Below are 26,547 nucleotides of genomic sequence, written 5' to 3' on the forward strand. Positions count from 1 at the left end.
CGTCTGTGTATCGGAGGACTACTGTCAGGCTACAAGAACAGCGTGCAAGATGCTGCACAATTATGCAAAACCATTGCCTGGCTGACCCACTTTTCAGCTTCGTTACGACAAGCTCGTTGTTAACCACAGAAATTATTGTTATGATGCTTCCGCGGGCATTGTTCGTGAGACTACTGCGCATTCTCGCAGTAATGGCAGCGAATCCCGCATTGAAAATAGGGCGCACTCAACTTCCGATCACAGCCATGACCTTCACGCACGTTTATTGCCTGATGCCGCACTTTTGTCACGTGCGCGAACATCTAATGCCTCCTCATAAAAATCAGCAAGGGGAAGTGGCAGTATCGTATCACGTCCTATTTCGGTGCTCTACACGAACATTCATAGTATAATGGGAAAGCGGGACGCTTTTGACGCTTTTATCGATTCTTGTAAAGCCGACGTGATTGCCGTGACCAAGACTTGGTTGAATGCTCATGTTTGCGATAACGAAATTTTTACTACTTCCAAATCGTTGAACATTCACCGCCGCGATAGATATGGAAGACAAGGTGATGGTACTTTGCTTGCCATTTCGAAGCGTTCCAAGTTATTTCTTATAAACGTGACGTCTGCATTGGAAGTGATATGGTGCGGGTTGGTTGTGAATAATAAAACGCTTGTTCTTGGCGTCTGTTACCACCCTCCAGATACAGACATGAGCTTTGTACAGGAGTTTCACGATAACATTAATGAAATTACAATGCGGTACCCATCTTCTTCGATAACTGTTATCAGTGACTTCAACTATCTTACCATAATGTGGGCGTCATCGTTACCAGACGTCGTACCATTTTCTTCATATGGCCAATGTTTTCTCGATACTTGCAACCTGTTTAATTTTACGCAGATGGTGAATAACCCAACTCGCGTCACCAATTCTTCGTCGCATATTCTTGACTTGATTCTTACAACAATGCCCGACAACATTCATGCACTAAACTCACTTCCTGGTCTCAGCGATCACTGTCTGCTACATTTTTACATACGCAACAGCATGCCAACTGCTACTAAGAAACGCAAGGTCATCTATAACTACAATGCTGCAAACTTTGAGGCAATCCACAACGAACTCTCTCTATTTTACGATCCTTATCTACATGACTTTGATAAAGGAACCGTGCAGGAAAACTGGGATCTGTTTGTTAACAAAATCTACGAACCTACTCGTACCTTTGTTCCCTTAAAGTCTATACCATTGAGCTCTTGCTCACCCTGGTACAATACATACCTAAAGCGACTTCCTAACAAAAAGAAACGCTTGTTTTGTGCTGCGAAACTCCAGAGTATGGAGAAACGCTGGCGCTCCTACGAGCGTGCTGCGCGAGTTTACTCGTCAGCAGTTTCGTATGCTAAGGCTAACTTTCAATCCAACACTCTGCCATCAATGCTTGCAGCAACCCTAGAAAGTATTGGGAAACTATTACAAATACCAACGACAGTGAAATTGTACTTGTTGACTCGGACGGCCTTCCCGTATCTTCCGAGATGTGTGCAGCACGTCTGAACGAAAATTTTGTCCGGAACATTTCAGTGTCGTCCACTTCTGCTACCGTCTCTTTACCAGCGCGCAACTATCCATCAACGTCTGTTATAGTGACTGAGGCCCATGGAATTGTAAAACTAATCAAATCACTCAGAATATCCTCTGCTTGTGGTGTTGACAACATAAACGCAAGAATCCTTAAAGAAACTAAGCATGCCTCATCTATGTTCATGTGTAAAATATTCCAACAGTCTTTGAATGAAGGTGTGGTTCCACGCGTTTGGAAAGAGGCAAAGGTGGTTCCGCTACACAAATCAGGAAACAAGCATTCTGTTACTAATTACCGACCTATTTCACTTACTTCTATACCATGCAAACTTTTGGAGCACATAATCCTCTCTAACTTGGTCAACTTTCTAGAATCAAATCGTTCTTTAGCACGTCACAGCATAGATTTAGGAAGTCATTCTCATGTGAAACACAGTTGCTTTGTTTTACCCATTCGTCAAATATCATTCTAGATCGGAGTTCACTGGTCGACTGCATTTTTTTAGACTTTTCGAAGGCTTTTGACAAGTATAATCATCACCTACTACTATATAAGCTTAGGACCCTTAATATTGATGGCGGAATTCTTGCTTGGATCGAGTTTTTCTTAATTAATCGCTCACAATTTGTTGTTGCTAACAACTACAGCTCACCCTCTTCTCCCGTTACATCTGGTGTGCCCCAGGTTTCTGTGCTGGGTCCTTTACTATTCCTAATTTATATTAACGATTTACCCGATGTTGGAACTTCTTCTATTCACCTTTTCGCCGATGACTGCGTTGTTTACCGAGAAATTTCATCTAACTGTGACGCTAGTTCTTTGCAAAGTGACATTATTATTATTTCCAGCTGGTGTCAAACTTGGCACATGGACCTAAACACTAACGAATGTAAAGTTTTACGTATCTCACGATCGACCGGACCCCCTGCTAACTACATCCTAAATGACGTTGATCTAGAGTCTGTAACTTTGTATAAATACTTGGGGATTCATATAACATCTGACTTGAACTGGAAACATCATATTACCTATGTTATTAACAATAGCAACCGTATGCTAGGGTACCTACGACGCAACTTTAGCCGTGCCCCTCAAGCCGTGAAACTAACCATGTATAAAACACTAGTTCGTCCAAAACTTGAATATGCATGCTCCATTTGGGATCCTTTTCAACTGAACTTGACTCACTCGCTTCAAATGGTACAGAATAACGCAGCACGCTTCATTCTATCTAACTACCATCGCACTAGCAGTGTTACGTCAATGAAACACAGCCTTTCACTACACTCACTTGAATCACGTCGCAAAGCATCTCGTCTCATACTTTTTCACAAGATAATCAATCATACACTTTTGAAAGCTCAGTTCATTACCACTCCTGCCTATTACTCAGCTCATTTAGATCATCAACATAAGGTACACGTCATTAGCTGCCGCACTAACACTTTTCATCATTCCTTCGTCCCACGCACATCCGACGACTGGAACCACCTTCCCTCGGATATGGTTTTCATGTCAAATCATGACTTGTTTTCTTCCACAATACAGGAGTACTTGCGTGAGGACGCGTGAAGTGTATATTTTACATTTATATTATTGTATTCTGTTTCCCCTACGTTTCTGATGGTACTTACACATACATCAAGTGTATTGCCTAACATCAAATTTACATGTCTTGTAATCTTTATCAATTCGATGTCACTATGTTTCTCTTGTTCATAGTTTATTATTTTCTTGTACCCCATTCCCCTCTGTGAAGCTATGTGTGATAGAGGGTAAAATAAATGAAATGAAATGAAAATGAAATCAATGGACTGACGTGGCTGTCCTTTCAGATTGGGCAGCGGCTAACGCCACCTAGTCGTAATACTTAGTGAACCACCAATAAGATTTATGTTGTTTTTTTCCTTTGGATAGTGAAGTATAAGACTGGTACTTTGCAGTAAATGCTTTAATTTTCACTCGTGCCTTGATTTTAGCCACCAATAAGATAACCTTGTTCTAGTTCATTCCACCCACTTAAAGTCTGTTTTGCCCTCCCTGTCCCTAAACCCCAGTGCTTTGAAAAACTCTGCGCCATCATCCCGAACTACAGGGTGAAGCCCTTAACAGAACATTATCAAGTGTTCGGCAGTTACCTCCTCTTCTGCACATCCGCTGCATACCGTGTCTACCCCTTCATATTTGGCCCGATATATCTTGGTTCGCAATGCTCCCGTCCTGGCGTCAAACAGCAGAGAAATACCCCGAGTATTATCACAGATCTTTTCCTTGGCAACGTCCTGCTTAAAATTTTGATAGATCTCTAGTGCGGACTTCTTAATCATGCAACGTTTCCACATGTCCGTCTCCGTTTCCTTCACTTCCTTCTTAACCGATTGTTCTTTTTAATCTGGCCACCTGCTGTTATTTGAGGATTTACCAGTCTATTTCCTGGTTCACTTCCTTCATTTCGTATCGACATTCTTCATGTACAAGTAGCTGAAAACCTTCCTAGCCAAACGCTCCTTTCCCATTTCTCTCAATCGCTTCCCAAACTATATCTTGCTGCTAGCTTCCCTGCCCTCAAATGATGTCCATCCCATATCACCTTGTACTCCCTGATTTGGTGTATTCCCGTCAGCTCCTAAAGCAAGCCCACCTATTCCACGTTGCTTAATTTCTAATCTTGTCTAAACGTCTAATTTCATGCACAAGACTGCATTGCCGTACGTCAGCTCAGGAACAATGACCCCTTTCCATAATCCTCTCACAACATCATACCTAATGTAACTCCATATTGCCCTATTTTACATCACTGCGGTATTCCTGATACCTTTAGTCGTCACGTATATTTCATGTTCCCTTTGATACTCGGTCCTATTGCTTATCTATACGCTCAGATATTTGCATTTATCTGTTATCTCTAACTTGACCTCCTGTATCCTAAGCTCACAACCTTCATTATCATAAAAATCATGACTGCTGATGTTTTCCTTGCTGATTCTGAAACCTAACCTATCTCCCTCAATACCGCAGATGTCCATCAATCTCTGCAAATATTCCTTGTTGTCGGCCATTATCACTATATCATCCGCGTACACTAATGCTGGTAGTGCCTGATCAATTAGTTTTCCTTGTTTGACGAAACAGAGGTTGAAGCCAAGTTCACTTTACTCTAATTTGGCCTCTAATCTTTGTAGGTACGTCATGAATAACAAGGGTGACAGAGGACACCTTTGACAAAACCCCCGTTTCACCTCTGTGGGCTTGGATACCTGTTTCTCCCACTTTATAACTACCTTGTTACTTTTGTAGATTTCCTTTTAAACATTAGTGACTCTAACTTCCACACCTAGTATGTCCAGTATTCCCAACAAGTCCTCTTAACCACGCTATCGTACGCTCCCTTGATATCCAAAAATGTGAGCCCCAGGGGCCTGAGTTCCTTTTCTGCTATTTCGATGCACTTGCAGTGAGAACAGATTGTCTTCCAACCTCCTGTGTTTCCGAAACCCATTCTGCAGTTCCCCCAGCAACCCCTTATCCTCTATCCATGCCTGCATTCTTTCCTTTATAATCTGCATCGCCAGCCTGTAGACCACTGATATCAGTGTTATAGGAAGGTAGTTGTTTATGTCAGCTTTTTCCCCCTTTCCTTTATAGATCATGCTCATCCTGCTAAGTTTCCATCTATAGCGGACTTCACCATCAGTTATTGTTCTGCTCACTGCCTCTATTAAAGTCTGTTTAGACTTCGGACCCTATGTCTTTATCTGCATTATTGGAATGCCATCTGGGCCTGTTGATGTACTACTTAGAACCCTCTTCTGAGCCCTTTGCCACTCTCGTTGTGTAAGTGGAGCCACTGCGCCACTTGATCCATCTTTGTTCTTATATAATCAATAGCTCTGTGTACTTCTAGCCTAGCGCCTTGAGCTGTAGTTATAAGCCTCTGCTCTAGCCTTGTTTCACTTATTAGGGAATTCAGATGGTTCAAAAATTTTGCAGCTGCCTTTCTGTCCTTTTCATGTACTTGTGCCAGCCACTGAGCACCCTATCTTCTAATATTTTCATTAATCAGAAGGGGTGCATTCCTTCTACAGCTTAGAAAGGTTTCCCATTTTCTTTCAACATCATGTGTCGGTTTACCCCGCTGCTTAGCATGTCTGTGTTCCCTAGAGGCTTCCTGACGTTTTGCTATGGCTCTCTTAACTTCCTCATCCCACCAACTTTTGGGTTTGTGTCTTCTTTTCCGGGGTGACTTGTCACGTGCCTTTGCAAGCTCTAGCCCAAGCAATCTAATTAGATTTGTGTATGTCCACACTGTTTTGTTATCATCAGTGATTGATTTCTCAATTTGTTTTGTTGCGATTCCTATTTGCCTTTCTGAATAAAAATTTTCCTGTAGTTGCTCATCTTGTCTCTTTCCCATTTTCGCTGCTCTTCCAAAACTTAGCTTGATACGTTTGTGATCACTGATGACTCCGCGGGACGACATTGACTGTCGCGTGGCAGTCTACAGCCTCGGCCACGCTGCGACTTTTAACAGAAAGTAGTTCGACTCCGGTTTTCCTTTGGTAGACCGATCAGGCATTCTCGAGATGGAAAATTCCTGCGGTGGTGTGGTTTTCTTGGAGATGGTTCTGGTGGGCGGCCCCGACTGGATCGACATGGTCGCAGGTTGATCAAAGAACGCTTTCCTTTGTCCCACCACATTTTAGAAAACAGGGTAGGAAATGGTGGATCCGGCAACGAAACCAGTAGCATCTTATGCAGCCGTCTGCGCAATTTTTTGCGGATCGAGAGATGTTCTTCGGTGCAATTAGACATCTGCACGAACTTGGGGTGAAGTCCTCGTGCTTACCTGTGGCGGGGCTCCTACGCCGTGACTTGCGTAGTCCGTGACTTGCGCAGCATTGTCGCTTTGGGGCTCTCGGATGCTGTAAAGTCAGCGATTCTTGAAGCCACACTGCGTACTGGCGGGAGATACTCGACGGAAGCCGTTCCGAAAATCGGAGACTCTACCGATTTCATGCAGTGCATGCGTCACACGCATATCATCTTCCGTCTGGTCAGATGGGATGTTGTTAGACTCAGCGGAAAGACCTGTCTCATTTGGTGGTAGAATGTCCAGTAGGATGGGGCCGGTGCCTCTAAGTCAACCGGACGACCTGCGTTGGGGCCTCTTGCGGAGCTTTGTGCAAAGCTTGCCATCAGAGACCCGCCGGACACAGCTGCACCGTCGGGCCGGTGCTCCTCAGGAGCTCCAAATACGACAGCAGAAAAGCCTGTGCAAGGCAGAGTTACACGGTCGTGATTGTTCCCTACATCTTGGTCACCGAGAGATGACAGGATGGTAGGGGCTCAAATCGCATCCGCTAGGTCGGGCTTTTTCCGAGTTCCGTCCTGAGAGAAGGTCGAGTTACATGGGCAGGTGGCACAGGGAATCGGACCGCAAGCAGTTATGAGCTTGACGCTCCGCTCCGCCCATGACTGCTGCTTCCAACCTTCATACCGGTGCCTCGCCACTGCACCTTCCCGACGACGGTCTATGGCCGCATATCATTTCTCATTCTCTGTCCAGGCCGCGCGCATAGCTAGAACGTTGACGGTTGCCACCCAGCCGTCGGCGTCGTTCCGTACTCCGTCGTATTCCGGCAGTTTGTTGGTGAACGGCGATGGTGGGGCGGCACGTGAGAATGCGGATATCACTGAGGCAACGCCATCAAGCTGGTCTGAGAGCTGCAGGAGGGTGCCCCAAAGCTGCCTGCGTTGCTTCAATGGGCTTGCCTCAAGGTCATTCGAGGTAGCTACATCCAACACGGCATCAGTGGCACGCAATTCCGGCAACGTTGTAGGAGCTCGCTCGGAGATTGACGCTGTCAGTTCGTTAGTCTTGACGCGGAGTAGCGCGATGGTGCGCCGCAGGTTCGCGGCGCTGTCTTGTGTGAAGTCCGAAGCGTTGGTGATCGTGGTCTTCGAATGAGTAGCGTTTCCAGCACTCACGCCGGTGAGGTTGACGAGCAGAGAAGCCTGGACGGCGTTCCCTGGCAGCTCGTATGTTCAAAGAGTGCGGCAACAGGAATGTAGGCCACGGGAAGCGTGAGCGGCATTCCCAAAGGACAGGAGCCGGTGCGGATCCCTGCCGGGAAACGGTGGCAGGGTGTCAATTAGGTCATGCCCTACAACCCCAGGGGATGCCTGGACGCCGTCCACTGGTGGTTTAAAGGGTAGCTGAAGCGGCGGATGGGACCCCATTGCCAAGGAAGCGAGAACGGCGTTTCTCGATGGAGAAGCCCGCACTGCCGACGAACCACGAAGACACGTACCGGTGGATACCCGCAGAGGGTTCACTTGTCAGCTTGCGCTGACGGCAGAATCCATAGCCAAAGACGTGTGAATGGCGTCCTTGTGAAATGGTACCGGTAACGTGTACTGCAGCCGCCGAGGAGGCTTTGACGCCGTCCCCGTACGGTGGTGGCAGTGGCGGCAGGTGAACAGCTGCCGAGGAGGCCTTGACGCCGTCCTCAAGCGGCGCTTATTGCGGCTGTCCTGGATGACGAAGCCGGGACGTAAGACTTCTTCGTCAACTGCACCATTCTAACGGAGAAAACCAGAGACGACACCCGATCCTGGGCCAGCTGTTCTTATTCTGCTTCTTCCTCGCTCGCCTAGCATGCGCGTCTGTGCCAGAATGCCAGTTTCGGTCTTCGTCGTCACTTCTCATACTCTTCTGATAGTTTTCAAATAGAAAGGAAACCTTTTTAAAAATAATCCAGAAGTCCACAACAGTTTACTTGAAATAAATATTCACGAGCTGTCACCATATAATACTACAATTATGAAAACTGTGATAAGCTTGTATACAGCAGCAACCAGAGCCTTCGAAATTCTTTTCAACTGCATGTCGAAATGCCTCAGCAACTTCATTATTCAAGTTGAAACCCTGTTGCAAGCTTTTAAGTAAAATTTCAGCATAATAACTAAACAATTTGAAATCGAACACCATGCATTCAGCTAAACATTTATTGGAACAGGCAAAATTATCGTAACATATAGCCTGGCACAGAGAGCATGTAAAAATCAAGTGTTGAAAGCTATATATGTAAGAAAAATTTAAGTGAACAAAAGACTTACTGGCATGTGCTTTCATTCGTGAACCTAAATGCAGTCATAGTCCATAACTTCATTATGAAAACAGGAAAGGTTTAATGCGATGCAGTTCCACCACAGTAAAACAAAGTGAAAGTGCAGTTTGCAGCAAAAATGCTTTATCTCGTAATGGTTATAGAATCAAGAGTGCTGCCAATACTTGGGCTGCATTTATTGTGGTAGTTCAGGGATTACAAAAACAAAACAAACCTTCAGCTGATCCCATGTTTTGCTGCTTTAGGGTTGTCCGATCGGGGCTAATCACTTTTTAAATATCGGGTATTTCGTGTATGTACAATTATATTGGACTAGCGAATGCTATTTGGTCTGTTATTTAAATATTTGCACATCTCTGGTAGAGTTGTTGCTACAAATGACCCACCATCTTTTTGTATGAGTGTGGTTGGGTATCTTTAAACATCATGAGTGCTTTTTGTTTTTTGCGCTTTATCCGATCTCTCATTGAACACACCCTTGCACATGCCTCAAGGTATGTAAATGGACAAAAAAAAACGCACCTGGCTACAAGTGATGCCAATTCGTAACATGATTTGCTAGTAAAAACATAAGTGTGTTTGGTGAAAGTTGCTCTTAATCTTGCCGTCCATTAGCAAGAAGGATCAGTTTATTGCACATCTTTTTCACTCATAGCTTACATCACTTAACTAGGCATAAGCCTGTTCATAAGAACCTACTTGGTCATTACTGCATTATTTGTGCAATAATGATGAAAACACAAGGTCAGACAGCACAGATAACTCTGCTGAGACAGTAATAAAGTTAACTAAGCAAACTACAAAAAAGTATATTTTAATATTAAGCACATTCCAGATAGAAAAGGTGGTGAGTGCCAATACATTGGCAAAATTCTTGCCGAAATCACAATTGGCAACCTGGAAAAATTATATTTGTCAATATCAATAAAATGGATTTATTGACAAGCTTTGAAAACATCCATTTTCTGGCTCAAGTTGAGTCAAATGCTTACGTACTCTGAGTGCTTTGTTGCAAAACAATAATAAAAATAAACGTCAAATCCTCACATTACCATTTCAGTGTTGTCCTGGAATAAAAACAGAAAATGCCGTATGTAAATTGTTTTTGCCAGATAACTCTGGATATGAGAAGATTAATTAAGGCTGTGGCAAGATGTGTTGAAATTAAAAAAAAACTTGTCACTGCAAACTGCTTGGGGAATATCAAGTTCACGTATATTGTTATTAAAGGTATGTGAATTGCTTTATACATTTCTCACAGTAATAACACATGTAGCACAACACGCCATTACAGATGTTTTTCGGCCTCTCGGAATGAAAATATCTTTTGCCTTGGGATAAATTTAGCAAATAATTGACAAGTCTGACAACTAAGCACATGCGTATTGCCATGTGTGTTTTATTTCGATAAAACTGGTTTCACCCCCAAAGACTATAAACAACACTCGGCGCGGCAGTTTTTCAGGAGCTTCGTGATAACTTGAGATATCACACTGTTAATTTGTGGGCAGGACGCGAATAGTCCAGTGCTTACGCAACCCACTAGCAATAACCCCAGAATTTTCAATAGCACTTGTAAAAAAGCTGATGCACTGTACTGCTTCTGAGACTATTGATGGCCAACGCACTGTTTACCGCTATCAGGGCCGACTATGTATTGCTTGTAGTTTGGCTTTCCATACTGCAGGCAAGGTTTCGCTGAAATAAAAAGTTTCGTCTCAACCCCGCCGACTACTGCAGTCTTCAACATCATGAGCACGTGACAATATTAGTTTTTATGTCTCTCCAAGAGGCGGTTACATATATAAATCCAAAAAGTTGAAATTTCATTTTTTAGAAATGTGCAGATGTAAAACTGCCAAATTATGAAGTCTAATACTAACAGCTACCTCTTTTCGTTTTATTGTGAATTCCTTTGTTGAAGCAGAGCGGTACACAAGTGCCACTGTTGATGGAGACTATGTGACAAAGCCCATTCATCCTTAAAGCAGCTTGCATCTCAAGCTGTCTAGCGTGGTGTACGAGTGAAGGTTTCTAAACAAATTTCCAAATGAGGCAATTGTCGAGGATGATTGGGACCGCGCAACAACAAGCAGGAGAACCAAAGAGAAAGAAAAATGGGAGGGCACGAGCAGTAGAAATAAACATTGACATTTTTGGTGTAGACTCTGGTCTTGAATACGCGACAGCGATGACGCGCTGGTCACAATGGCCTGCTTGTGGTCCCCCATTTTCTCAGATTACCAATGAGATGTAAATAGCTCTTAAAATTGCACAGCCGAAGTCCTTGGACACTTTTATTGTTAAAGAACTGGTGCACAGCTACTGGTTTAACAATTCACACAAGTAAAACACACTTCATTATCTTCTATTTGCGTCATAATGCGTTTTCACCTACCCCGGCTAATACCATAAAGAGCCACAGACATCTTTGTTCCACTGAGTTCACATTCTTGGGAGTACTCCTAGATGCTCATTTAAAGTACTATCATCACATTTCACTTATAAGAAAGAGGATAGCTCATGATATCAGAACATTAATTAAGAAATGACCATGCTTCAACTTTGCTTAAGCTATACTACGCCATTATCCACAGTCGTATTACCTACAGCATCACGTCATGGGTAAACACCTATCCATCTCATATCTTCCCAATTCAGCGTCTCCAAAACCAAGCCATCCGTATCCTAACATTCAGTACTCTATTCACCAGCTTTCCCCCGCTTCTTCAGCAACATACTGTAGTGTACTAACAGTGTGTAATTTATTCAAACATACTCTGGGGATTCTTGTATTTAAGTGTTTTAACGCTTCAAAAACAGCCAATGCCTTGTGAAAATTTCAATTGGTAAACGCTAACCCCACCAGGTTCACCTCTAACAACAATTTTTTACTACCACATACACGCAATAACTACGGCAAACACACTACCATATTTGCTGTCATAAATTTCTGGACTTAAATATCACTATGCACTTAACAATTGTCATTCATTACTTTTAGGTAGATTTGCGATGCCTGGTGTATCATTAATTGAAGTTCCTTTTGCTCAATATTCTACCACCATCTTTTTCATAGCCATATATAGTTACTGAAGATTGTTTTATCACCATTTCACCTGGAATTTAGAAGTTTGCCTTGTCTTTATTTCTATTATATTAACTTGCCACTTTTTAGTTGGCATTTTTCCATAGTTATCACCATGTGTATTTTTGACAGGAGCCTTTAAACCTTGTGCTATGCGATATCCTTCTGTATATACTAACCGATATTCGTTTACGTATTTCGCAACACATAAACATTTTTGACCAACTGACCTACATAGCCATAACACCGCAGACAAATTGACAGGACAGACCTAATGGAACAATGACCCCTTTTCCTATGGAATTTTATTACTTTAAAATATCACCACTAAAAAGCATTTCAATTCAGGGATTATGAACATGCTAGAAATTGAAGTCATTGCGCAGTGGAAAGGACACCCAGCCCTCGAAAAGTTGAGGTGGGTTCGAATTTGATTTCACCTGTGATGACAGACAGTCCAGTGGTGTAACTGTGCTTTCGGATGACCTAACAGACCAGATTTTGCTTGTTTTATGCTAAGTGAAAGCGAAAACATCCAGCACTACGAACTGTATTTGCGATTTCTTTTATTCAAAATAAATGTGAAGTCTCAATGGGAGCAGGTTTGCTCTGGCAATTCATGGATTCATTTTACATTTTCAAATGTTAGCAAAGGTGATGCTGCACAACAGTTTCTTGTCAAGCAGAATGAGAAATTAAGTGTACTAAACTCTTTCAGAAAAAGGCCACAAAGGTGGATGCTGTCCTTATTGCAGTACTCGTCCACACTGAGTCGAGCAGCCGTAATAATAATAATAATAATAATAATAATAATAATAATAATAATAATAATAATAATAATAATAATAATAATAATAATAATAATAATAATAATAATAATAATAATGATGATGATGTTTATTTTTCATCAATAGTTTGATGAAGGACAGCTGCAAGCAAAAGCTTGCAGCTGTCCTACAAAAAAGGAAGTCTGACAAAGGCCCACAGCTACCTTTTAGCACGATAGCAGTGGCAAACAATCAGCAATGCGAAGTCAACAACAATACCAAAAACACCAACTAAATAAATAAATAAAAACTAAATAAAGATAAAAAAGTATAGACAAAAAGATAAAAGGTAAAAATAAAAATAAATAAATAAATAAATAAATAAATAAAGATTATTAGAGCATGACCAGAGATTTAGTTTCACAAGAAAATGGTTATTTTTTTCCTCAAGTGTGATACTATTTCGAGCTGAAACAAACATGCTGACATCATCGGTATATAAGACGTATATACCATCTGGATAAATACGAGTTAAATCATTTATATAGGCTATAAAAAGAAGGGGTCCAAGGATGATTCCCTGAGGTACACCCTTAGTAATAGGCTTCAGCTCTGAGAATTTTCTATCTATTTCAACCACCTGTTTGCGATATTTAAGGTAACTTTTTGCTAGGTCTAGTGCATGACCACGAATTCTATAGCACTGCAACTTTTCAAACAACGTGGAATGCTGAATGTTGTAAAAGGCTTTACTAAAATCAACAAACATACCAGTAACAGCACGTTTGTTTTCAAATTCAGATAATAAGTACTCTTTTTGTTCTAATAATGCCATTTTTGTAGATCGATGTTTCATGAAACCAATCTGAGTAGGGGAAATTACGTTGTGTTTTTCTAAAAATTGGTACAGTTGACGGTGCATAAGCTTTTCTGAACCTTTTGAAAACACCAGAAGAATAGATGTAGGTCTGTAGTTTTGAATGTAATTTTTGTAGCCTTTTTTAAACAAAACACTGACTCTTGCTGTCTGCATTCTTTCGGGAAACGTTGCACTTGAAAAACAGATTGAGTATGTGAGTGATATAAGGAACAAGAATATCTAGCGCCTATTTAATAAGTCTAATCTGCATACTATCAACATCACGAGATGATGCATTTCCAAGTTTCGAGAAAACGGAATAATCATCTTCGTCTACTACAGGCTCAACAAATATGGAAGATAAACTTGGAACTGGTAGAAATTGAATAAAATCTCTAGACGTTTTATTACACGTATTATTGACTAAGTGGTCATTGAATATATTTGAAGTTTCAGCTCCTGATACGCTGCGCCCATTTAGAGTCAGGTTCTCCACACTTTCCCGTGTTGTACTACGGTTGAAAAATAAGTTCAGCTTCGTCCATAAGGCGTGAGTCTTATCTGCACTGGTTTCTATTTCGGTGTGTATGTAGTGCAGTCTGCGCTTGCTAATTCTCTTATTTATTCTATTTCTGTATATTTTATATTTTTTTTAATGTCAAAATTTTTATCCACAAGAAATAATTGATAAAGTTCATTTTTATGTTTAATTTTGTTGAGCAAGTCCGGGGTCATCCGTGGCTGACGGGTTCTCTTGTTCAAACGAACTTGTTCTTTGGGGAAGTGACGCTTATAAGTGTCCAAAATTTTCTCTAAAAATGTATTGTAAGCTTGGTTCGCGTTTTTCATCGAGAGGATCTCCGTAAGGCTACTACCAAGCAGCTCGTTTCTAAAAGCTGTTACGGTAGATTCAGAGATATCTTGAATGGTTACCGTCCGCTTCTTACGTTCTTGTAAGGTGCTTCTTTTAATAAAGAGGATGATAGGAAGATGGTCACTAATATACTCAGACAATAATCCTGCAAATATGTTATTGTTGTTGTCATTTGTAATGAGCATAACTAATAATGTTGAACTGTTTTCTGTAATCCTGGTTGGTGAACTAATGACAACTTTAAAGCCGTTTGATGCAATAATTACATTCACGGTTTGTTGTGGTGTAGAATTGCATAATATATCAATGTTAATGTACCCTCCCAATACCAAAAATACGCATTATCTAACGAAAAACGTAAAAGCGTCTCACAGAAACAAAAGGAACCATCAAGGTTTCTGTCTGGCGGCCTATAACACACGGAAAAAGGATATTTACCGGATCGAAATGTTAGCATTTCAACATCATCACACATAACGCGAAATTCAGAAAGCAATTCACATTGCGTGCCTTCCTTCAACAGTAACATGACGCCGCCCCCACGACGCTGTGGCAATTTAAACAAAAAGACTGATAAGAAGTGAAAGAGAATGCCTGATCCTTATCTTTGCACACGTTTCAGTAAGCAGTATGGCGTCGAACATGAATGAAAATGCATGGGTGAAAAATCGATTGTCGTATGCTTTATTTTTAAGAGAACAAACATTTAAATGCAAACATTTTAAGGATTTTTATGTTAAGTAGAGCTAATAGCATTTAGTTCTTGCGAAAGAAATATAACCTTTTTTGTCATCCATCACGAGAACATTTGCTAGAGTTTGCGGCAGCATCCCCGCCCCGGTCACTGATCCACATCGCTTCAGGGTGTGGATCAGTGACCTCTGCCTAGAAGTAGCAGAGAATAAAACAAAGTGGTTTTAAATATTGAGTTCAGCAACCTGCTGTCTAGCGACATTTATAGTTCTTTTTTAGGACAGTTGCATGCGAAGAAGTCTGCACTTTTAGGTGTGTCAACATCACAGAGATAGCATAACATCGTGTACAAAACCGACAGCTGCAAAGGTGGCTAAATCAAAGACAGAACTCAAGGAATAGAAGCAGAGAGAAGTTTGAATTGTTAAAAAATTATGTGACGAAATCCCGTATTTCGTCTACTAACCTGCTCTACCATTCAAGCTGAATACACATGAATTGAAATAGTGAATAGGAGTGATACCCTAATAGCGAGATGAAAGACTGCCAAGTAGTTGCTAACTTTGTGTGGTTGGTTGCCGCAGCTACACGTTTAACAAAGCGAGAGTGAATTGCACGACAACAAAGAAAGAAGCACCGGCCATCCTAAAGGCACCCAGAAGCTTCCACGAAAGACGGTGGTGCAGTATCTGTATTAGGGATCCCACTAGCTGATGTGTAAAACAGTAAATTCTGCGAAGCTTTGAGGCGAAACTGAAGCTCTAAATCTGACACAAGCAGGATTGATCATAGTACCATCCATACTAACTTAAAATGTTCAATCTCTATCATAACTGCTGTCATTTGGATAGCCGTGACGGCATCTATTAGACATACATGAAGATAACTAAGCTGTTCAGATGATCTGGTATAAAAGAAGAAACAACAAGATAATCATATCATGAGCGCAGGATTAATAAAGTAAAGTTTAGGCAGCTGACTCAGCATGTGGTACAATAATAACACCTTTCTGCACCGTTGGAGGTCACTCACATGGACTTAGTACAATTTCGTAAAAAAATCCAAAGGTTATGGCTTGTAAAAAGTTGGTGGCAGCAAAAGCGTAGCATTTCGCGTAGTGAAGCCACGTCAGACCGAATGGCCTTTAGCTTCGCTTCGTTTTCCTGTATCTCATCAGAAATAAAATCTGTTCATTCATTCATTCAAAAAAAACAGAAAAGGCCATAACAACTGTCTAATTTCCTTTATAAACTAAAAGATGTCTAACAAAAAGTCAGTATTAGTGACACAGTGAACCAGATTCACAGAGACATCAACCCAATAAACAGGCAAACCAACAGCGAATTGTGCTCAGGTTTACCGCTTCATGTCATTCAGCAGTTAATGGGCTAGTGAAGCCAGCTAATTAAGACATATTGTAATACTTAAGCATGTGTCCAGACTTCCCAGAAGGATGGAACGGCTGCCTTTAAAGGACGTAGCTCATCGCGCACAGCCCTTAAAAGCATCTCTTGGGTGCAATCTTCTAATGCATTTTTACATACTGCAGCCTCAATGAAGCTATTGCAGGAGTGGGGAAAAAACAAGAACGAAAATAAACATTCATGAACGGACTTTGACTGCTCCTGAAAAGCAACACATTTACCAGCCAACGTGGCTATGAGTTGAAATGATGATCAGCTTTTTGCTAATTTGTCACTTTTTCCTAATTCGTGCATCGCAAGTGAAAAAAAAGTAAGGGAAGCAGGACGCAACGCCTCAACGCCACGATCCACCTAGTTGTGCCACGTGCGAAAGGTGGCTGCGAAGACCCTTAGGCCTAATGAGTCGCTCGCCAACAAACGGCATCCACCCAGCACCCAGCCTTGGCGCAGAAGAGGCAGCCGCGAGGAGACATACACTCTGTGAGATGGCTCTATCGCGCACCACACAGAAGCCTACCGAGCGATCGGCGTCCACCACCCCGGGCGGTGTCACAACGCCTCGGCCTCGAGCCGCAATAAAAGACAGCAACGACGCCCGGCTCCCTGAGCCCAAAGAGAAAGAGGAACCTATTTACAGATCATCAGACCACCCACGAGGCTTCAGTACTCACTCGCTTCGGGCCTAGCCTACAATCCACGTACTCTAGGCCTTGCTCACCCCAAGATGCAGACCGCATGACTTTGGTCCTCATTGAATTGTTTTTGAAAAGCAATAACAAAAAACGAAAACCACTTGCGCCAAAAAAAAAACAAACTCGAGTGCCGACAAGTTCAAACAAGTCGCAAAACCAATCTCCTCGCTTCTCAACAAAGCACACCGCCGACGATAGCAAAGAAGTCCCCCTAAGCCTAGTTTACCTCGGCACTCACAAGAGCTTGTATCGAACCGCAAACTGCATGTCGTCCTATACTCCAAAAGCCCCTCGTTAGGCGCTACTGTAGGGTCTCGAATTGGCGAGCGCCACAATCTTGGAGTGAACGAACACAGTAGACGTGGTCGGTACAAACCAAACAACAGACATACATTCATTTAACTAATATACAACGACGATATCGACCACTGAATTGTTACATCAATCGCTATTAACACGCTAGGACATCGACTCACAATAACACGACAAACACACAAACACACCCAAGGCGGCGTCACCATCGCTTGACTTACCACGAGGCCCCCGGTGCGCAGGCCCGTGATGCCACGCGCCAGGGACCCACGCTAGAGACAACCGTTCGCGGCAAACGCCACGCGAAGAAGAGACTCGCTCAACTCTCGCCCGCGACTAAGGCTTGCTTTCCACCAGGGGTTACCGCCGGCGCTACTCCATGATGCGAAGCAGCGGGGTAAACCGACACATCATGTTGAAAGAAAATGGGACATCTTTCTAAGTTCTAGAAGGGAAGCATCCCTCCTGATCAATGAAAAAGTTAGAAGAAAGAGGGGTCAGTGGCTGGTAAAAGTACACAAAAAACACAAAAAGGCAGCTGCGAAATATTGGAACCATTTAAATTTCCTAAGAAATGAAACAAGCCAAGAGCAGAGGTTTATAACTGCAGCTCAAGCTGCTGGGCTAGAAGGGGACGAAGCTATTGAATATATAACAACAAGGATGACAGAAAAAATTCATCAAAGTCTATTGTGGTGCCTTATACCACAATAGACAAGGATGGATCAAGTGGCGCAATGGCCCCATTTTCAACACGAGAGTGGGAAAGGGGTGAGAACAGGGTTCCAAGTAGTACATCAACAGGCCCTAATGGCATTCCAATTAGCTGATAAAAACATTGGGTCTGAAGTCTAAACAGACTTTGAGAGAGGCAGTGAGCAGAACCATAATCGATGGTGAGGTCCCCGATAAATGCAAACTTAGCAGGATGAACATGATCTATAAAGGAAAGGGGGACAAAGCTGACATAAACAACTACCCTCTTTTAACAGTGACTTATGTGGTCTACAGGCTGGCGATGCAGATTATAAAGGAAAGACTGCAGGCATGGATAAATGATGAGGGGTTGCTGGGGGTACTGCATAATGGGTTTCGGAAACACAAGTGGTTGGAAGACAATCTGTTCTCACTGACGCAGTGCATCAAAATAGCAGAAAAGGAACTCAGGCCCCTGTGGCTAGCATTTTTAGATATCAAGGGAGCGTATAATAGCCTGGTTTAAGAGGACTTGTGGGGAATACTGGTTACACTACGTGCGGAAGATGGAGTCACCAATCTTTTAAAGGAGATCTATAGAAGTAACAAGGTAGGTAAATTGTGGTAAAAGCAGGTATCTAAGCCCACAGAGGTGAAATGGGGGCTTAAGCAGTGGTGTCCTCTGTCACTCTTGTTATTCATGATGTACTCACAAGGATTAGAGCCAAATTAGATGGAAGTGGACTTAGCTTCAGCCTATTTTTCGTCAAACAAGGAAAACTCATTGATCAGGCAGTACCAGCACTAATGTATGCAGATGATAGAGTGCTAATGGCCGACAACAAGGAAGATTTGCAGAAATTGATGGACATCTGTGGTAATGAGGGAGATAGGTTAGATTTCAGATTCAGTAAGGAAAATCAGCAATCATGATTTGTAATGATAATGAAGGTTGTGAGCTTAGTATACAGGAAGTCACGCTCGAGATAACACATAAATACAAATATCTGGGCGTATGGATAAGCAATGGAACCAAGTTCCTAAGGGAACACGAAATATACGTGACGACTAAAGGTAACAGGAATGTGGCAGTGATCAAAAATAGGGCACTGTGGAATTACAATGGGTATGATGTTGTGAGAGGAATAGTAAAGGGGTCGTGGTTCCTGGGCTGACGTTCGGCAATGCGGTCTTGTGCATGAGCTCAGAAGTTCAAGCAAGATGAGAAATTAAGCAACGTAGAACAGGTAGGCTTGCTTTAGGAGCTCACGGGAATACACCAAATAGGAGAGTACAAGGTGATATGGGATGGACATCATTTGAGGGCAGGGAAGCTAGCAGCAAGATAAAATTTGAGAAGTCATTGAGAGCAACGGGGGGGGGGGGGGGGGCTTCGTTAGACTAGGAATGTTTTCAGCTACTTGTACATGAAGAATGTCGATACAAAATTGAGGAAGCGAACCATGAAATTGACTGGTAAATACTTAAAAAACAGCAGGTGGCTAAACCAAAAATAACTATCGGTTAAGAAGAAAATGAAGGAAACGGAAACTAATAAGTGGAGAATTGGCTTTGACTTGAGATCTATCGAACTTTTAAGCAGGAAATTGCCAAAGAAAGGATTTATGATAATACTCAGGGTAGTTCTCCACTCTTTGAGGCCAGTACGAAAGTATTGCGAACCAAGACATATCAGGCCAAATTAGAAGGGTAGACAGGGTATGCAGTGCATGTGAAGAGGAGGAGGAAACTGCCAAACACTTAATAAAGTTCTGCAAAGCGCTTCCCCCTATAGTTCAGGATGAGGGCACAGAGTTTTTCAAAATACTGGGAATCAGGAACAGGGAGGGCAAAATAGACTTGAAGCGGGAAAAAATAACTAGAAGAAGGTTATCTGATTGATGGCTAACGTCAAAGCACGAGTGAAAATTAAACCCTTCACTGCAAAGTACCAGTCCTCAACTTCACTATTTAGAGGAAAAAAAAGATAAATCTAGTGGTTATTTCACTAAGTATTACGGCTAGGTGGCGTTAGCTGCCGCTCGATCTAAAGGGTACAGCCACGTCCATCCACCCATCCATCCATGATGATGATGACGACAGTGGTGGCCAACTGTCGCGAAAACAACACCCCCTACTGCCCGGTGGTTGTAACCCGAATTGCGGCTTTTGGGCGACACACGCGCGCCACACGGCGCAAACAACTTTACAGGGGTTTCAGCACCCCCACAAAGTATACACTTCTATTCCTTAATCATTAACGAGGTTCTCGTACTGGCAGACTTGGTGCCTTAGGTTGTATACTAGGAACTATTGGTCAGCTGCCAGCTACTAATAAGTTCACGTGCTACGTGACGCCCCACCGGCTCATGAATAGTCTGCCACACTCGCTACCATGGATACAAATGGCACTGACTGACTCTCCCATGTTTAATTTCACATAAGTGCCCAATAAAGTGGCCGGGGAGGTAGCCGCCATGCTAGCTCAGTGGTGGAGTATTGAACGCGTTATTCGAAGGTCGGAGGTTTAGTTGCTGCCCACGGCAAGTTATCTTTTCACCCACTTTTCTTTCATCACAATTACCGTAAAATTGGGTCTAATAACTTCCCCAATACTTTTGTTCGCATAGTTGTCTGTTGGATTTCATAATATATATATATATATATATATATATATATATATATATATATATACAAGTTATTATATATATGTACAAGTTATTTAGTTATATATACGTTGGCTCAATGAACTTTTTAAGGACCAGGAAGGTTATAGAAAAACGGACTCGTTTTGAATCGTACATTTCTATGCTTAAAATGTATGTCGTCGCGGCAACAAGCGCTCCTAAAGGTTTACAACTAAATCTGCGGCCGGCCACTTCAGAGATGTCAAAGGAAAACCTGTCAAGGTGCAATAACACCTTAAATCGGGCGTCTGTTGATCTAACCAGCATACTTATTAGCCATTATGAATCATCAGAAAAAACTCTGCGGAATCAGGAAAAACAGCTTGTGCGTTCCTCTCAGTTTACGACTGAAGAATGAAAAACTCTCGAATTATACCAGTCACAGAAGTTAGCCGAGCTGGATGCTAAAAAGTCAAAGGAGGTCGCCCGTGACAACTTAAGAAAAAAGGAATGCTCCCGATGAGGAAGCATTCTAACTCGCACTATAACGACACGACTTCTTAGATTAGTAAAATAGTTTAGTGTATATTTAAACGTATATTAGTCATCCGTGGTTTCTTTACTTCAGAGCTCTTTTTCATGTCCTGACAACCACACTGTGCCCTACGTGTTGATGTGCACGGAAATTTGAAGCTTGTATATTTATGCACCCGTCGCATGTCAGTCATGTCAACACAAGGTTCTGACAGATTATCATTTGTTTCACTTTCATTGTCCTAGCTGCTGTACCGAGAGTTCATTACGTGAGCCTATAAAAGCCGCTGCATTTTATCATACCTACTTGCTCTGACGAAGGCAGTGCCACAGCAGAAACGTTAGTAAATACAATTTCCTTTTCAAATGTGCTATCTGCAACTTCAATATATATATATATATATATATATATATATATATATATATATATATATATATATATATATATATATATATAAATGCTCTTATCACTGATCTAACACAGCGGCCGCTGTGATAGATCAGTGGTTAGAGCATCGAACGGGTTATTCGAAGGTCGTAGGTTCGATTCCTCCTCACGGCTGGTTATTTTTTCACCTACTTTTCTTTCTGCTTATATACATTTCATTGGTTCTAATAAATTCCCCTATACATTGCTTGGCAGTACTGTCGGCTCAATCTCCTTATTATTGTGTCAAAACACGGAAGAACGAGTCCTTGGGTATACATTTCTTTCCCATATATATATTGTGATGTAACAGTAAAGGCAACATTTATTAGGCCCGGAAGACACGATGAAGCGACCACGCCCAAGGCACAGAACTCAGACAAGCCAAGTCCCCACAGCAGAAGAAGATGACGACCACTCATGATGATGAATATGTGTAAAGATAGATGATGTGCTTAATGAATGCCTACACTAACTCCCCCCCCCCCCCCCCCCCCCCACGTGAAAGCGGTCATCCTGACCGCAGTTCTTGGCCGCATTTTAAAGCGAAGATGAACGTCGTATGAAAGGCTTCATGCGGGATACGTGGACTATTTCTGCTGCCCTGTAGCGGCGGTTCGTCGGAAGAAGAACGGGTGCCACGCGATAATTCACAGGAGACGTTTGCTCCAAGACAGTGTAGGGGCCAATAAAACGTAATTGAAACTTCTCGCACAGTCCGGGAGTGCGAATGGGTGTAAGAAGGAGGACTTCGTCGCCAGGGCTGAAAGACACGGCACGATGGGAGGCATCATATTCAAGCTTGCGATCCTGTTGCTTGGCTTCAGTGTTGACGCGAGCCAGCTGGCGGCAATGAAGTAGACGAGACACGTATTCTTCACTTGAAGATGAACATGGTTTGACAGGCGCAGAGAAGAACGAAACATCGAGGAAAGAAGAGGGGAAGCGACCGTGGACGAGGTAGAACGGCGAGTAACCGGTTGTGCGCTGTACAGAGGTATTATACGCAAAAGTGACAAATGGCAAAATGGTGTCCCAGTTTCTGTGGTCGGGTTCGATATACATCGCAATCATGTCTGACAGTGTACGATGGAAGCGCTCAGTCAGGCCGTTCGTCTGAGGATGGTAACTGGAGCTTGTTTTGTGTGTAGTGCCGGCTGCCTTGAGCACTTCTTCGACGAGTGCTGAAAGAAATACTCTTCCACGGTCGCTCAGGATTACACGAGGAGCTCCGTGTCGAAGGATTATTGCTCGAAGGATGAAGTGGCCACTTCCGAAGCTGATGCAGAAGGCACGGGAGCTGTTTCGGCGTAGCGGGTCAGGTGGTCAACAGCTGTAACTATCCAACGATTGCCCGTGACAGTCATAGGAAGCGGACCATACAGGTCAATGCCAACTACCTCGAATGGTTGCAGGGGACACGGGAGCGGTTGTAACTGTCCACTTCGAGTTGATGTAGGTAGCTTGCGACGCTGACAAAGGGCGCATGAGGCAACGTACTTCGCGACACAGGTGGACAAGCCCGGCCAGTAGTAGTGACATCTTATGCGGTCATACGTTTTCTGGAAGCCCATGTGTCCAGCAGACATGTCGTCGTGATATGTCTTGAGGACTTGAGCCCGAAGAGAGCGAGGTAGAACGGGCACCCAGCGTTGACCATCAGGGTGGTAGATATGACGGTACAGGACGTGGTTGTTGAGCTTGCATTGCGTCAGCTGTTGGCGAAGACGGGCGTTAGGGGGCCGGCAAGTCCCGTCAAGACGGTCCATGATGCGGCGACAGTAAGGGTCAGCACGTTGGTGAGATAAGAACAAACCACACTCGCTTGGAGAAGTTGGGTCCAAAGTAGTTAATGACGAAACATGTAGGGAAGAGACGGCCGGAAGCTTTTCGTGTGCAGCAGTGGCGGGTTTGTTAAGCGGCTCCGAAGAGAGCGGGCAACGCGAAAGGACGTCGGCGTCGTGATGCTTGTTTCCCGACTTGTATGTGATAGTGAAGTCGTATTCTTGTAAGCGAAGAATCCAGTGACCAAGGCGGCCGGACAAGTTCTTGATTGTCGAGAGCCAGCACAAGGCGTGATGGTCCGTAACCACAGTAAAGTGGCGGCCGTGGAGATAAGGTCGAAACTTTTGTATCGACCATACGACCGCTAGGCACTCCTGTTCGGTGATGGTATAATTCTTTTCAGCAGGGGTCAGTGCACGGCTCGCGTATGCGACGACTTTCTCACGTGAAGATTTGTCTCGCTGTAGAAGAATTCCACCAATGCCTCGACCACTAGCGTCTGTATGCAGGAGCGTAGGCGCGGTTTCGTCGAAATGGCAGAGGACTGGTTCGGATGTGAGTGCACACTTCAGTTGGGCAAACGCCGCTTCACATTCAGGAGACCACACAAAGGCGACGCCTGATCCGAGCAACTTGTGCAATGGTGAAGCTATTGAGGCGAAGTCTCGAATGAATCGGCGAAAATAAGAAGCGAGGCCGAGGAAACTGCGCAAATCTTTGGCTTTTTCAAGACGCGGGAAGTGTTGGACAGCGAAAATCTTGTCAGGATCGGGACGAATACCGTCCTTGCTTACGATGTGGCCTAACACTCTAATCGTCTTGCTCGCAAAACGGCACTTCTTGGTGTTCAGCTGAAGGCCTGCGTTCGCAAGGCACGTAAGAACTTCGTCCAGTCGTTGCAAGTGCTGAGGGAAGGTTGACGAGAAAATAACGATATCGTCTAAATAGCACAAGCAAGTCTTCCACTTCAAGCCTCGTAAAACTGTGTCGATCATCCGCTCGAATGTTGCTGGAGCATTGCAAAGGCCGCATGGCATGACGTTGAATTCATACAGCCCATCTGGTGTTGAAAACGCTGTCTTTTCTTTGTCATCCTCGTGCATGGGTATTTGCCAGTAACCTGAACGCAGGTCTAGGCTTGAAAAGTACTCAGCACCTTGCAGTGAATCCAAAGCATCGTCTATGCGCGGCATGGGGTAAACATCCTTGTGGGTAATCCTATTAAGTGCTCTGTAGTCCACGCAAAACCGCACGGAGCCATCTTTTTTTCTTACTAAAACAACAGGGGATGACCAAGGACTCGCGGAGGGACGTATAATGTTCCGTTGCAGCATATCGGCTACATTTTGTTCAATGATTTCACGCTCGGATGAAGAGACGCGATATGGTCGACGGCGTACGATGGAAGTGCCGTCGGTCTGGATACGATGCCTAATAATGGACGTCTGTCCCAGAGATGAGGAATGGGCATCAAACAATCTCCTATGCTTTTGTAGCAAGGCAAGCAACTCATCTGTCTGTGAAAAGGTCAGTTCTGGACTAATAGTCGCAGCAAGAACAGAAACGCTTGATGAACGTCCAATAGAAGGAAGGTCAGAACACGCTGGCATAAGAGAGACAACAGAGACAGGTTGAGATTCAGAAACGCAAGCCATTGTGGTGCCTTTAGGAATGAGAATTTTCTCAGAAGTCTGGTTTGTAGCGTAGAGAAGTCCGGAGCCATTGTGGAATCGCGCTACACCTGAAGCAAAGGCTATACCTCTTGCGAGACAGCGTGCAGATGGTTGGACAAACACGTCACCAGAGTCGATCACATTAGAAGTGATGGCAACTATCCGCTGATGACCAGGTGGTAGCTCGGTCTCTTCAGCAGCGAGCAAGCGAACGGGCTTGTCATCCGCATACAGGGCATAGTCAGTTTCCATCATATGAACAACATTTTCTTTACAGCAGATGGAAGCGTTCGCCGTAGACAGAAAATCCCAGCCTAATATAATCTGGTGGGCACACGAATTCAGCACAGCAAATTGGACAAAATGAAGAATACCAGCGATGAAAACACGAGCGGTGCACATAGCGGCAGGTCTATTGGCGTCCCCTTGAGCAGCGTGCAGTGTGGGTCCATCATAAGGGGTGGTGACTTTTCGTAGACGTGAGCACAAAGAACGATCAATCACAGACAAAGAGGCACCAGTGTCTATTAAAGCGTCCACGTACACACCTTCTATTAAAACAGCTATCGTGTTATATGGACGCACTGGAGGAATTTCTGTCTTTTCGTTCGATGCAGCTTTTCCTCCAAAAGCTGCAGAGGTTAGTTTTCCGGGCGTTGGTTGCTGAATTGCGAGACAGGTCGCAATGGAGACGTGGAACGGCGGAGGGGTGAGGGTGAGCGGCGTCTAGTAGAGCGGTAGGAACTGGTTGGCTCAGATGTCGCAGTTGGAGACGGTGAGCGGCGTAGCGGCGGATCATAAGGACGACGTTGGAAAGCGTACCAGCTTGCCCCATCATCCCGTCCGTAGGTGTCGAGTCCACGACGCTCGTCCTGCTGACGCTTCCGACAGACCCGTGCAATGTGGCCCCGATAGCCGCAGTAATAACAGATCGGACGATGCGGCCGACACGGTGGGTGAAAGGGCTGGCTAGTCACACTCGGAGTTAACGAAGCCAGCGGAACAGGCGTCGAGTGTGCGGGCATCGGTTGTACCACGGGTGGTGAGCCAGCGAGGACTTGTGCGTACGTCGGTTGTAGTCGAGGTACTGGAGTGTCTACAAACGCTGGCCTGGTCATGGACGCCAACTCCTCTTTGATAACATCCCGCAAAACATTGTTGGAGGGGGGAGGTGGACTCGGTGTCATTGAGAGGCCGAAAGATTGTAGCTCTTCCCGTATAAGCGCCCGGATCATGGCACGCAATGAGGCATCAGTCGTGGTAGTGGTTTCAGAGCTGTCCGGCGGTAACCGTTGGGATTCAAGTTCTTCCAGGCGTTGGCACGTGGCAACAACGTCAGCGACCGTAGTCGGGTTCTGAATGACCAAGGAATTGAACGCGACCGTGCCTATC

The sequence above is a fragment of the Rhipicephalus microplus genome, unplaced genomic scaffold (assembly GCF_043290135.1).
Source record: "Rhipicephalus microplus isolate Deutch F79 unplaced genomic scaffold, USDA_Rmic scaffold_16, whole genome shotgun sequence".
NCBI classification, from domain to species: Eukaryota; Metazoa; Arthropoda; class Arachnida; order Ixodida; family Ixodidae; genus Rhipicephalus; species Rhipicephalus microplus.